General features: G+C 60.9%; 1 pseudogene; it reads left to right on the top strand.

Annotated features, from left to right (window-relative positions):
• The first annotated feature begins 4,504 nt into the window (after positions 1-4,504).
• LOC136993807 (antigen WC1.1-like) overlaps positions 4,505-10,164 on the top strand; it is a 1,003,008-nt pseudogene continuing 997,348 nt past the window's right edge.

Genomic DNA, 10,164 nt, shown 5'->3' with positions numbered 1-10,164 from the left:
GCATCCACAGCCCGGCAGAGAGGTGTCCTTCCCAGGGGCCCTGGCTGAGGGCAGGGGCTGGGCTCATCCCCATGGGCAAGGAGGTAATGAGCATTGGAGGGACTGTGGGGATCATCTTGGTGCTCCCTGGGGACATGGAAAGCCCTGGGGGAGGTGGGTGGGTTTGAGTGGTGCCCAGGGTGGGTGGTGGACAGGGGGCTGGGGTCATGGGGGACGCAGCAGTGTGGGGAGGCCTGGGAGTTCAGGGCTGCTCATGAGGTGTCATGCTGGGGAGGAGCGGGTGCCCTGTGCAGAGCCTGGTATGGTGTCTGGGTGGGCATGGGCAGGGTGCGGGGTGCGAGGAGGTGCCGAGGGCTCTGGGGTGGGAATGGCCCAGCAGGGCCAGAGCTGGGCATCCCCCAGCCCAGCCCAGCCCAGCAGAGCCCGCAGGGAGAGGAGGGACCCCGACACTGCCCCTGGAACAGCCCAGAGGGGAGAGGGCTCACAGCCCCGGTGCCTGGGACTCGGCCCTGGGCAGGGGACCCTGCACAGCCACAGCGCGGGGCCTCGGCACTCTCCTAACCATCCCCGTGTCTGTGTTTGAAGGTGCTGCGGAGGTGAGGCTGGAGGCTGGAGACAGTCGCTGTGCTGGGAGAGTGGAGGTGAAACACCAGGGCCAGTGGGGGACAGTGTGTGGTTTTGGCTGGGACATGAAAGATGCTGCTGTAGTTTGTAAGCAGCTGGGCTGTGGATCTGCTCTTGAAGCCCCTAAGGATGGACGTTTTGGACCAGGATCTGGCCAGATTTGGCTGAGTGGTCTTGAGTGTCAAGGCACCGAGACTGCCCTGTCTGAGTGCGAACATGATGACTGGAGTAAAGATTACTGCACTCATGGTTTGGATGCTGGAGTGGTTTGTTCAGGTAAGGAGTCAGCCAATTCCTCACCTTTGGGGCGGGTCCTGGGATCGGGGACTAACCGGGCTGTGCCCTGAAGGAGAAATGCGTGGGTACCGGAGCAGGCCCTGACGTGGCTGCTCTCGCTGCTGAGCTGGGACTGTTGCTGCTGCTGTCCCTGGGGAAAGCCCGAAGTGAGCCCACTGTGGGTGCGCAGACCCCATCAGGGTCGCGGGGGCTCAGCCCACCCTCAGGCTGAACCGAAGGGGCTTTTCAGAGAGGAGAAGAGCAGGGCCTGGGGCAGAGGAGCAAGGTGACGGGCAGCACATTGCACCCCGTGCCCAGGGCCGCCCCATGAGCACCAGCCCCACGCGAGCTCGGGGCCTGGCGGCTGCGAGGCCCCTGGCTGCTCCCTCCCACATCACCGCACGCACAGGCCCTGCAGGGTCCTTGGGGCTGTCACAGCCCCACGGGGAATGCGGCCTGTCCAGGCAGCACTGACCCGCTGTCCAGCCGCTCCTGCCGGCCCTCGGCTCCCCACGCTGCCCCGTGCCACAGGGCTTTGCCAGCACTTGCTGACCCTCATCTGCACCTGCTTTTGCAGTGTGCGCCGGTGTCAACCCAGGGCTGCACGCGGATCTCCTGTTCCTCTGGCCGGTTGCTGGCCACGACGTGCACAGCCCCAGCAGTGCGCTGTGGCCCTGCCTGGGGACACCTCTCCCCAGGCACGTGTCAGAGGAGACAGCTGGCCCAGACACCGACCCGGTTACAGCTGCACCATTTCTGTGCCTGGGACGTGTCTCCCCTCACGGAGACCCCAACACCCCAGGACACCCCCGGAAATAGGGAGCATTTTGGGCTGCTCTGAGGCGATTCCCCAGCCTGCCTCTGAGCTCCACAGCACCTGGGCCTGTTTTCCTGGTCCAGGCACTGTGGTGCTGGGGGCCTGTGCCGGGCAGCGCTGGGCTCCTGGGGCAGCAGCATTTGCCTGAGCAGTGCCTGTGGCTGTGGGTCCAGGATAGACACAAGCCCTGGAGTGCGGTGTGGGTGTGAAAGGAGGTGCAGGGGGCCCTGAAGGCTTTGTGTCATCAACACCCATGGACGGCTGCTGCTGGGGTGTTCATGGGTCATTCTGGATGTGGCTGCCTTGGGAATCATGTGGGACGCAGTTATGTAACTGCTGGAAGCCTCTGGGAACTGCCTGTCATTGGTGTTTTCTCCAGGATTTGTCCAGCTGGTTGGAGGGGCCAGCCCCTGCTCAGGACGTGTGGAGATCAGAGATGGAGACCAGTGGAGAACAGTCTGTGACTCACACTTTGGTCTCGAAGCTGCTGACGTTATCTGCAGGGAGCTGCAGTGTGGCACAGTCCTGTCCATCCCCGGGGCAGCTCACTTTGGAGAGGGCGTCGGTGCCATCTGGGACGAAGAGCTGCAGTGTGTGGGGAATGAATCCCTCCTCTCCTCCTGCCCCAGGATGTCCCTCAGCAACCAGACCTGCACCCACGCGAACGACGCTGGTGTCACCTGCACACGTGAGCATTCAGGGAGGAGGTGTGAAATGCCTCCCGTGAGCTGTGCGCTGCAGGGTAGGGGAGCAGGGAAGTGACCGTGCTGAGCATGGTGTGAGTACAGGAGGGGTGGAGTTGTTGTCTGTAATCTTAAAATGATGCGGAAGGAGCAGACAGGGCTGCTATCCCTTTGGCGTCTCCTTCAACACCTGAGGGTGCAAGAGCACAAAGCCATTGTTAAAATTATCTGTTCTCATTTGTTCGCTCACGGGCACCGGTAATGAGCAACAGGAGTCAGATTTCAAAGTTTTTAAAGTTCTATTGCTAGCAATAAGGTGCCTCTTGGCTGGGAGCACAGGAAAGGACCCGAGCAGCTTTTTGTTACAACTTTTAAGCGATAGTAAGTTGTTACATATTCAATACTTTAGTTTACATAACCAACCAGATCTATCCACGATTCTTAGGTCTACCAATCCCCTTCCCATATTACAGTACAAGGTAGTTCCGTGACAGCCTTATATGGTTCATCTTATAATTATTCATTAGCTGATTTGCACCTCTTCTGGTGTTACCTTTGAACCACTTTTGTACTGCTGGCTGGATTAAAGTGGCTTCTTTGCAGATCTTCAACTTTGTACAAAAACCAGGGCTAAGGCAAGGTCAGATAAGATGTTCTGCTTGGAAGGCACCCTGACCTTGCATGTTCTTTCTCTGCAGAACTAGAGTATAGTGGAAATTTTCTTAACACCATCTTCACTTTTCCTTCTCTTTCCCCAGAGTTCACAGGATTCAGGTTGGTGAATGGCAGCACGGTGTGTTCGGGGCGGGTGGAGATCCAGGTGCTGGGGACCTGGGGAACCCTCTGTGACTCTCGCTGGGACATCTCCGACGCCCACGTTCTCTGTCATCACCTCAACTGTGGATTTGCCGAGTCTCTTCCTGGAGGAGGGCATTTTGGGAGAGGAACCGGCCCTGTCTGGAGAGACACCTTCCACTGTGATGGGACCGAATCCCATTTGGTACAGTGCCCTGTGACTGCCCTGGGGGCCTCCTCATGTTCACATGACAACGTTGCTGGTGTTTTTTGCTCAGGTGAGTGCAGGGAAAATGGAGGATTAACTAAACTTGCCCCTTGTGTGTGACATGGCAACCCAAAGCTGGGGAGCCCATGGCAATGACAAACTGAATTTCTCCCTGGAGAAACCCTGCCTTCCCATGGAGGGGTTCAAAGGGCTTTGCCTGCTCAGGTCTCTGCCTCCCCAGGGCAGCTGGTTCAGGCCCTGGAGACCACCGCCAGGCCTGGGCTCCTCCGCTCCCCTCCTATAGCACAGGCACAGGATGGGGCTGTGGGACACAGCTCCACTCAGTGCAGCTGTGAAGGACCCTCCGCTCCCTCCTGCAGCGCACAGCCCCGTCCCAGACCACAGAGAGCCCTGCAGACCCTGATCCCACCGCCTGCAGGGGCTGCTGTGGGTGCGTCCAGCAGGAGCAATCCCTGAGGCCGAGCTGCGGAGCGGGGCTGGGATTTGCCCTTGCTTCTTGTCAGTATGAACCCCAAACTCGTCCTGTTTTGTAAGAAAGGCCCTCGTGCTTCTGCTTCCTGCCCAGGACACAAGCTCCACGTCCCTGATCCATAGGGATGCAGAGGGGTAGAGACATGTGGGTTCTCCCCTGGGTGTCTCAGCAGGGGTCAGTCCCAGCGTGGAGATGGAGCAAGGCTTGTGCTCATCCTGTCCATCACCCAGGCCATTGCACAGGCCAGTGCTTCCTCCTGCTGAAGCTGCTCCACATTCATCATTAAGGACATGTCTGGTGGCTCTGGGATTTGCCCTCACCTCCCATGCTTCCCTATCCCTGTCCCTTCCTGAGAAACGACATTTGTAGTCATCAAGGTTTAGTGACTAGAGGAAAAAAAAAACTTGGAAAACTTCCATCCTCAAGTTCCTCACTGTGAGCTGGCTACAGATGGGTGAGCCCCTGGGTGTCCCAGGGCATCAGAAATGGGAGACACATGGCAGGGTGCAGGGCTCCCCGGTGTCACAGAGGGTCCAGGGCACTTTGCCTGTCTCCGAGCAGGATCCTCTGAATCCCTGTGGCTGGTGGGCGGAGGGAGCCGCTGTGATGGGCGAGTGGAGATGCTGCTGCACGGAACGTGGGTCAGAGTCCTGGATGACCAGTGGGATGTGAACAATGCCAGCGTGGTGTGCCGGCAGCTCCAGCGCGGAGAGGCAGAGCGAGCCTACAACCCGCCAAAGTCTGAGTGAGGGACGGGCCCCGTGGGGCTGAGAAGGGTCCAGTGTGCAGGGAAGGAGACTCACCTGACCCTCTGCAACACCTCCCTGCCTGAGGCAGTGCCAGAAGGAATTGCGGAGGATGTGGGAGTGGTTTGCTCAGGTGAGTCACTGACAGTCCCCAACACACTGTGCTCCCCAGGGCCAGGAGCCGCTGACAGCTGGGGTTTCTCCCGGCTGCAGGGAGCCGGCGGGTCCGGCTGGTGAACGGGGCAGGGCGCTGTGCTGGGAGAGTGGAGATCTACTATGAGGGCACCTGGGGGACCGTCTGCGACGACTCCTGGGACCTGTCCGATGCCACCGTTGTTTGCCGCCAGCTGGGCTGTGGGGTGGCTGTGGAGGTGACCAGCTCTGCTCGTTACGGGGAAGGCTCTGGGAAGATCTGGCTGGACGAGGTGAACTGCTCCGGGGGTGAAGCTGCTCTCTGGGACTGCCCTGCCGAGGCCTGGGGGCAGCACAACTGCATGCACAAAGAGGACGCAGGAGTCGTCTGCTCAGGTCTGTGTGGGGAGCAGTGGTGGGAGCCTGGTGCCCAGGAAGATAGGGATGCAGGGAGAGCAGGGCATGGCCGAGCCTGCCCCTGGCTGCCCTGAGCCCCCTTCCTGCCCCCATCCTGGGAACATCCGTGCACAGTGCTCACTGGACCTAGTCAGGGTTATAGGGATAGCACAGACGTCCCCAGGGCTTAGAGGGGAGGGTAGTGCTGCACGTTGGGGACTTCTCTCTGCTCCCTTGGTGAAACAGTGACTTGCTGGCAGTGCCCTCTGCCTGTCTGAGCCCTGGGGTGTCCAGAAGAGTCCCTGCTCCTTGCAGTAAGCCTTCCTGCCCATGGATGCCATAGAATAACCTGGGGGATTTTCAGGGATGCTTCAGGTTTCTCTCTCCTCACCCCAGGACCAGCTTGTTCCCCCCCACTTTGTGCCTTTCCTTCCAGAGTTCACGGCCCTGAGGCTGGAGAAGAACGACGGCTCCTCTGGGTGCCTGCAGGTTTTCTACAATGGGACGTGGGGGAGTGTTTGCTCCAACTCAATGACTCCTGACACCATGTCCCTGGTGTGCAAAGAGCTGGGCTGTGGAGATGAAGGGTTCATTAAAACAGACCTGCCGGATGGCAGGATATCTGGCCCCACATGGCTGGATCGTGTTGAGTGTGGGAAGATGAACAGCTCCTTTTGGCAGTGTCCCTCTGCTCCCTGGGACCCGCTGTCATGTGATTACCAACAAGACGAGACTCACATCATCTGCAGTGGTAAGGCTGGAGCCACCTGGGCACAAAGGCTCACAGCAGGTCTTGCTCCCTGTTCAGCAAGGTGCAATGCAGAGAAAGAGCTTGGAGTGGCTTTTACGTTCCATTTCAGACCACTGTGCTGTCAGTGACACAAACAAGACTTCATCTCTCAGAGTGACACGTGTCCATCAGCAATAGCTGTCCTGAGCTCCCTGCATAGCCCAAGGAGGGGCAGAGGCACCTCCAGGCAGGGTCTCCTCCAGCTCCCCTTGGACACCTCTTGGAGGTGCCTGTTGCTCTCTGTTGCCCATAGAGAGGGCCCAGACAACCACCTTTTAGCTTGGGAAGTCCGTGCAGAACATCCTGCTCATGGCTGTGTTTTGCTGAGGGAACGGGAAGGGGGAGAGTGAAACCAGTCCTGGTGGCTGAGGGTTATGTAGGAAACAGGCAGTGTGCAGGGCACTGCTGGCAGCAGAGCTCAGAGAAGCCTCCCCTCTGGGAACATCCTTCTGCTCCTCTGCTAACCAGGGAGCCTTTGGGGGTGAGCAGCCAGGGGTAAGCCTTCAGTGCTGTGCTGTTCTACCCTGAATTGCCAGGGATCCAGCTGTGTCCATGAGCAAGGAGGCACTGGGAGGTTCAAGCACAGGTCAGTCCTGCTCCTGTCCACATGATTCCCATGAAGCAGCCATTTCACCGCAGCATTTCCTTCTGCAGGGAGACGACCAGAAGCCACTCCAGCCCCGGTGGCCGAATGCCCCAACTCTACGAGCTGCACAGGTAGCTGCTCCTCCATGTGCCCTTCTCACTTGGCCAGGCTCTCCCAGCTGCCCCAGTGACATGGGGGGTTCTGCGTTTTCCAGAGATGGAGAAGATTCGTGCTGTGGGAGGAGAGGACAGGTGCTCAGGCAGAGTGGAGGTTTGGCACCGTGACTCCTGGGGGACGGTGTGCGATGACTCCTGGGACATGAAGGATGCTGAGGTCGCCTGCAGGCAGCTGGGCTGGGGCCCTGCCGTGTCTGCCCTGGGGGAGGCTGCATTTGGGAAGGGGACAGGTCCCATCTGGCTGGAGCGGGTGGAGTGCAGAGGGATGGAGCGATCTCTCTGGGACTGCTGCACCCAGCCTGCGGACAGCGGTGCCTGCCAGCACAAGGAAGATGCTGCTGTGAATTGCTCCGGTGAGTGGCAGTGCTTCGTCCCCTTGTTCCAGGACATGTTTCCCCAGCTGTGTCCTCACAAGGCCCCTGAGCTCCTCAGAGCAAGGATGCCCCTGGGGAGGTCAGGTGTCTGGTGTCAGGTGAGGAGCAGCTGTTGTGGGTCTGGGTGTCCTCAGGCCTCTGCCCGTGGGACTCCTGCAACCCCTGTAAGTGCATCCCCTGGTCTGCCGGTGCTGTCTTCCCTATGGCCCAGAGCAGAGGACCCTGGGCCTGTCACGGGGACCCAGAGAAGGACAGTTCAGATGGGACTTTAAGGGGATGTCCACATACACACACACACACACACACACCCCTCTATCTCTCTCTCTGCTCTGCAGCTGCACCGAGGACGACAACGTCACCTCCTCGAGCAGGTAACCTCCCCTCCTCCCTGGGGTTGCTCTCTCTGGGGCCAGGTTGTGACCTGCAGCCCGAGGGAAGGGGCTCTGTGCTGGGGTGCGAAGCCCCGGAGAGGAGGCCCTGGGGTAGGAGCAGGTGGCTTTGGGGAGGGCTGTGATTCACCCAGCAGGGTGGGAACTGCCCTGTGACCCAACCCTGTGCCCCCACCCCCTGCTGCCATGTGTGTGGGGGGGGTCAGGACTAGGATGTCCCTGGACCCCCACCTCCCCCAGGCCAGGGGCTGCCTCGTCCATGTCCCTGCCCATGCAGATCTCACCCAGGGCCGTGCGAGGGACAGCGGGAGAATCTCGGTGCCTGTCATCATCTGCATCATCCTGGGGGCCCTGCTCTGCCTGCTGCTGGCCCTCCTGGTGGGGCAAGTGCGAAGTGCCAGGGCTCAGCACAGAGGTGGGTCCTTCCCCATCGGTCCCAGGGTGGGCGATGCCTCTTGGCAGCCCCGCGGGTGCTGTGGGTTGTCTGTGAGGGGCACAGATGGAGCTGGGGTGGGGGTGCTGCCTCCTACCCTATTCCCTGCCCCTCCACTGTCTGGCTGTGGGACAGCAGCAACCAGGGGAGGAGAGAGTCCAGATGCAGGAGGAGATGGTGATGGGTGAGGAGAGGAATGGCAGCAAGAGGCCGGGGGAGACGGGAGCAGCAGGAGACATCTGAGGATGCTGCTGGCTGTGCTCTGGGCAACGCTGGAGGGGAGGCTGTGGGGCAGGAGCGATGCCAGGAGGAGCCCAGGGCAGGGGATCTCTCAGTGCGGGTGTCCGGTCCCCAGGCTGCTCTCTCTGCCCAGCCCTGCCCACCCATGGCAGGGCAGGGCCGTGTTATGGACCCATCTGGCAGAGAATGGGGAGCTCCCCGGAGAGAGGAGCCACGGGAACTGCTCCAGGGTCAGACCAGGGACCAGACTCGGGGCCAAAAGGGGCATGGGGCTGTCTCTGAAGGGACAGGGTGAGGGTGACGTTGTCCCAGACCTTCTCCACAGGGACGTTGCTGTCACTGCGGACGTGGCAGTGGTGCCTGGCCAGAGCAGTGGGGCTGGGCTGTGGGGTCAGTGCTGGTCTGGTCTGAGGGGAAGGGCTGGGTGACCACATCGGAGTCTGGTCTCCTGTCTCCATGTCCCTGTGCCGACCCTGCCTCTGTCGCCAGGCTCCAGGAGGTCTCTGGAGCCCTTCTCTGAGGCCATGTACCAGGAGATCGACTACAGCTTGACATGGGAGAAGCAGGCGATGTTCGGTCGCTCAGGTCGGTGTGGGTCCACTTTGGAGGGAGCACGTCTGCAGGGCCCTTTCCCCCAGCCCTGACCCAGGACAGGACCTTGGCAGCCCCCAGGCCAGTGGTCCCCACAGTGCTGGGCCACGGGGTCTGTGGGGAGAGCAGCCCAGGGAGGAGCTTCCTCCCCACCAGCTCTGCCCATCCCAGCCCGGGGCACAGCTCCTCCCTGCCTGCTGGGCTGCCTGTCCAGGGTTGTACCTGGTGGGTGAGGGAAGGAGCTGTCCCAGGGCAGCTCCGAAAGGCCCTTTGAGATGGGGTTTGTCCCATGGGAGCAGGACGAGCCCCGAACCCTCCTCCCCACGCAGTCCCTGCTGTGTGGGTCCCCGTCCCCAGCAGTGCTGGCCATGAGCAGGGTCGGCAGGGCTCACCCCAATAACACCCGCTGCTCCTCTCGCCAGGCTCCTCTTTGGAGGGGTCCCTGACCGAGCTGCAGCCCAAGCCTGGGGACAGCGAGGAGGAGGATGATCCTGGGTCAGCATCAGGTAATGGAGGGTGAGGCAGAGGAAGGGTTGGTCTCTCCTCCCTGTAGCTGTGTGACCAACAGCGTTGTCACTGAGTGTCACCATTGGGGTGGGGAGGAATCACCATCAGGAATGACTCCAGAGCCATGTGGAGCGGGTGAGGGTCGCACGTGCCCATCTGAGCTGGGTGCCTGCAGCCCTGAGCCCTGCGGGGTCGCAGGGGGACTTCCCGGGCTCAACCTGTCCCTGCCTCCAGCAGGCCCTGAGCTTACCTCAAGGAGCCATGCCTCAAGGCACCAGCGTCTCCACAGCCAGCTCCAGTGCAGAGCCCAGCACTGCCGACCCTGTGGCTGGGCGAGAGGGATCCTCGCTGCCCTATGCACGCTCCCACAACCCCGGGGGAGGTGGGACGGATGCTGAGTCTCCTGTGGCCCTGCCAACACCAGTGTCTCAGCACCTCATTCCTGCACGTCCTTCCTTCCTCCGCTCTGCAGGAGGGCTCTTCTCATTGCCACCAGCTCCCCTCTCCTTTCAGATGTCCCCGTCCTGCCCAGAGGTGACCCAGCAGATGGCTATGATGATGCCAGAGAAGTCTCTGACCCCGGGGAGGATGTTGTTCCTGGACAGCGAGACTGGGAAGTGCCCAGGGAAGCAGAGGAGGGAAACAGGCCTGTGGAGGTGCAGAGAGGTGAGGGGGAAGTGCAGTGCTGCTGGCTCCTGGGGTGCCGTCCCCAGTGCCCGGAGAGTCACTGCATACTGAGAGCCTGACCTCCCGGGACAGGGAGGGAACCTGTGCCAGGAGTTTTCCTGCTGTGGAAACTGGGGTGGGATAAGGGGCCGGACATCTCGGCACAGTGAGAGGAGGGAGAGGAAGGGGATTTACAGCCCAGGAGGGGCACGTGCATGGGGCCAACTGCAATGCACTGGCCT

This window comes from Apteryx mantelli, chromosome 20, assembly GCF_036417845.1.
Source record: "Apteryx mantelli isolate bAptMan1 chromosome 20, bAptMan1.hap1, whole genome shotgun sequence".
In the NCBI taxonomy this organism is placed as follows: Eukaryota; Metazoa; Chordata; class Aves; order Apterygiformes; family Apterygidae; genus Apteryx; species Apteryx mantelli.
Note: the sequence above shows the minus strand (reverse complement) of the source record. Positions and strands in the feature narration are given on the sequence as shown.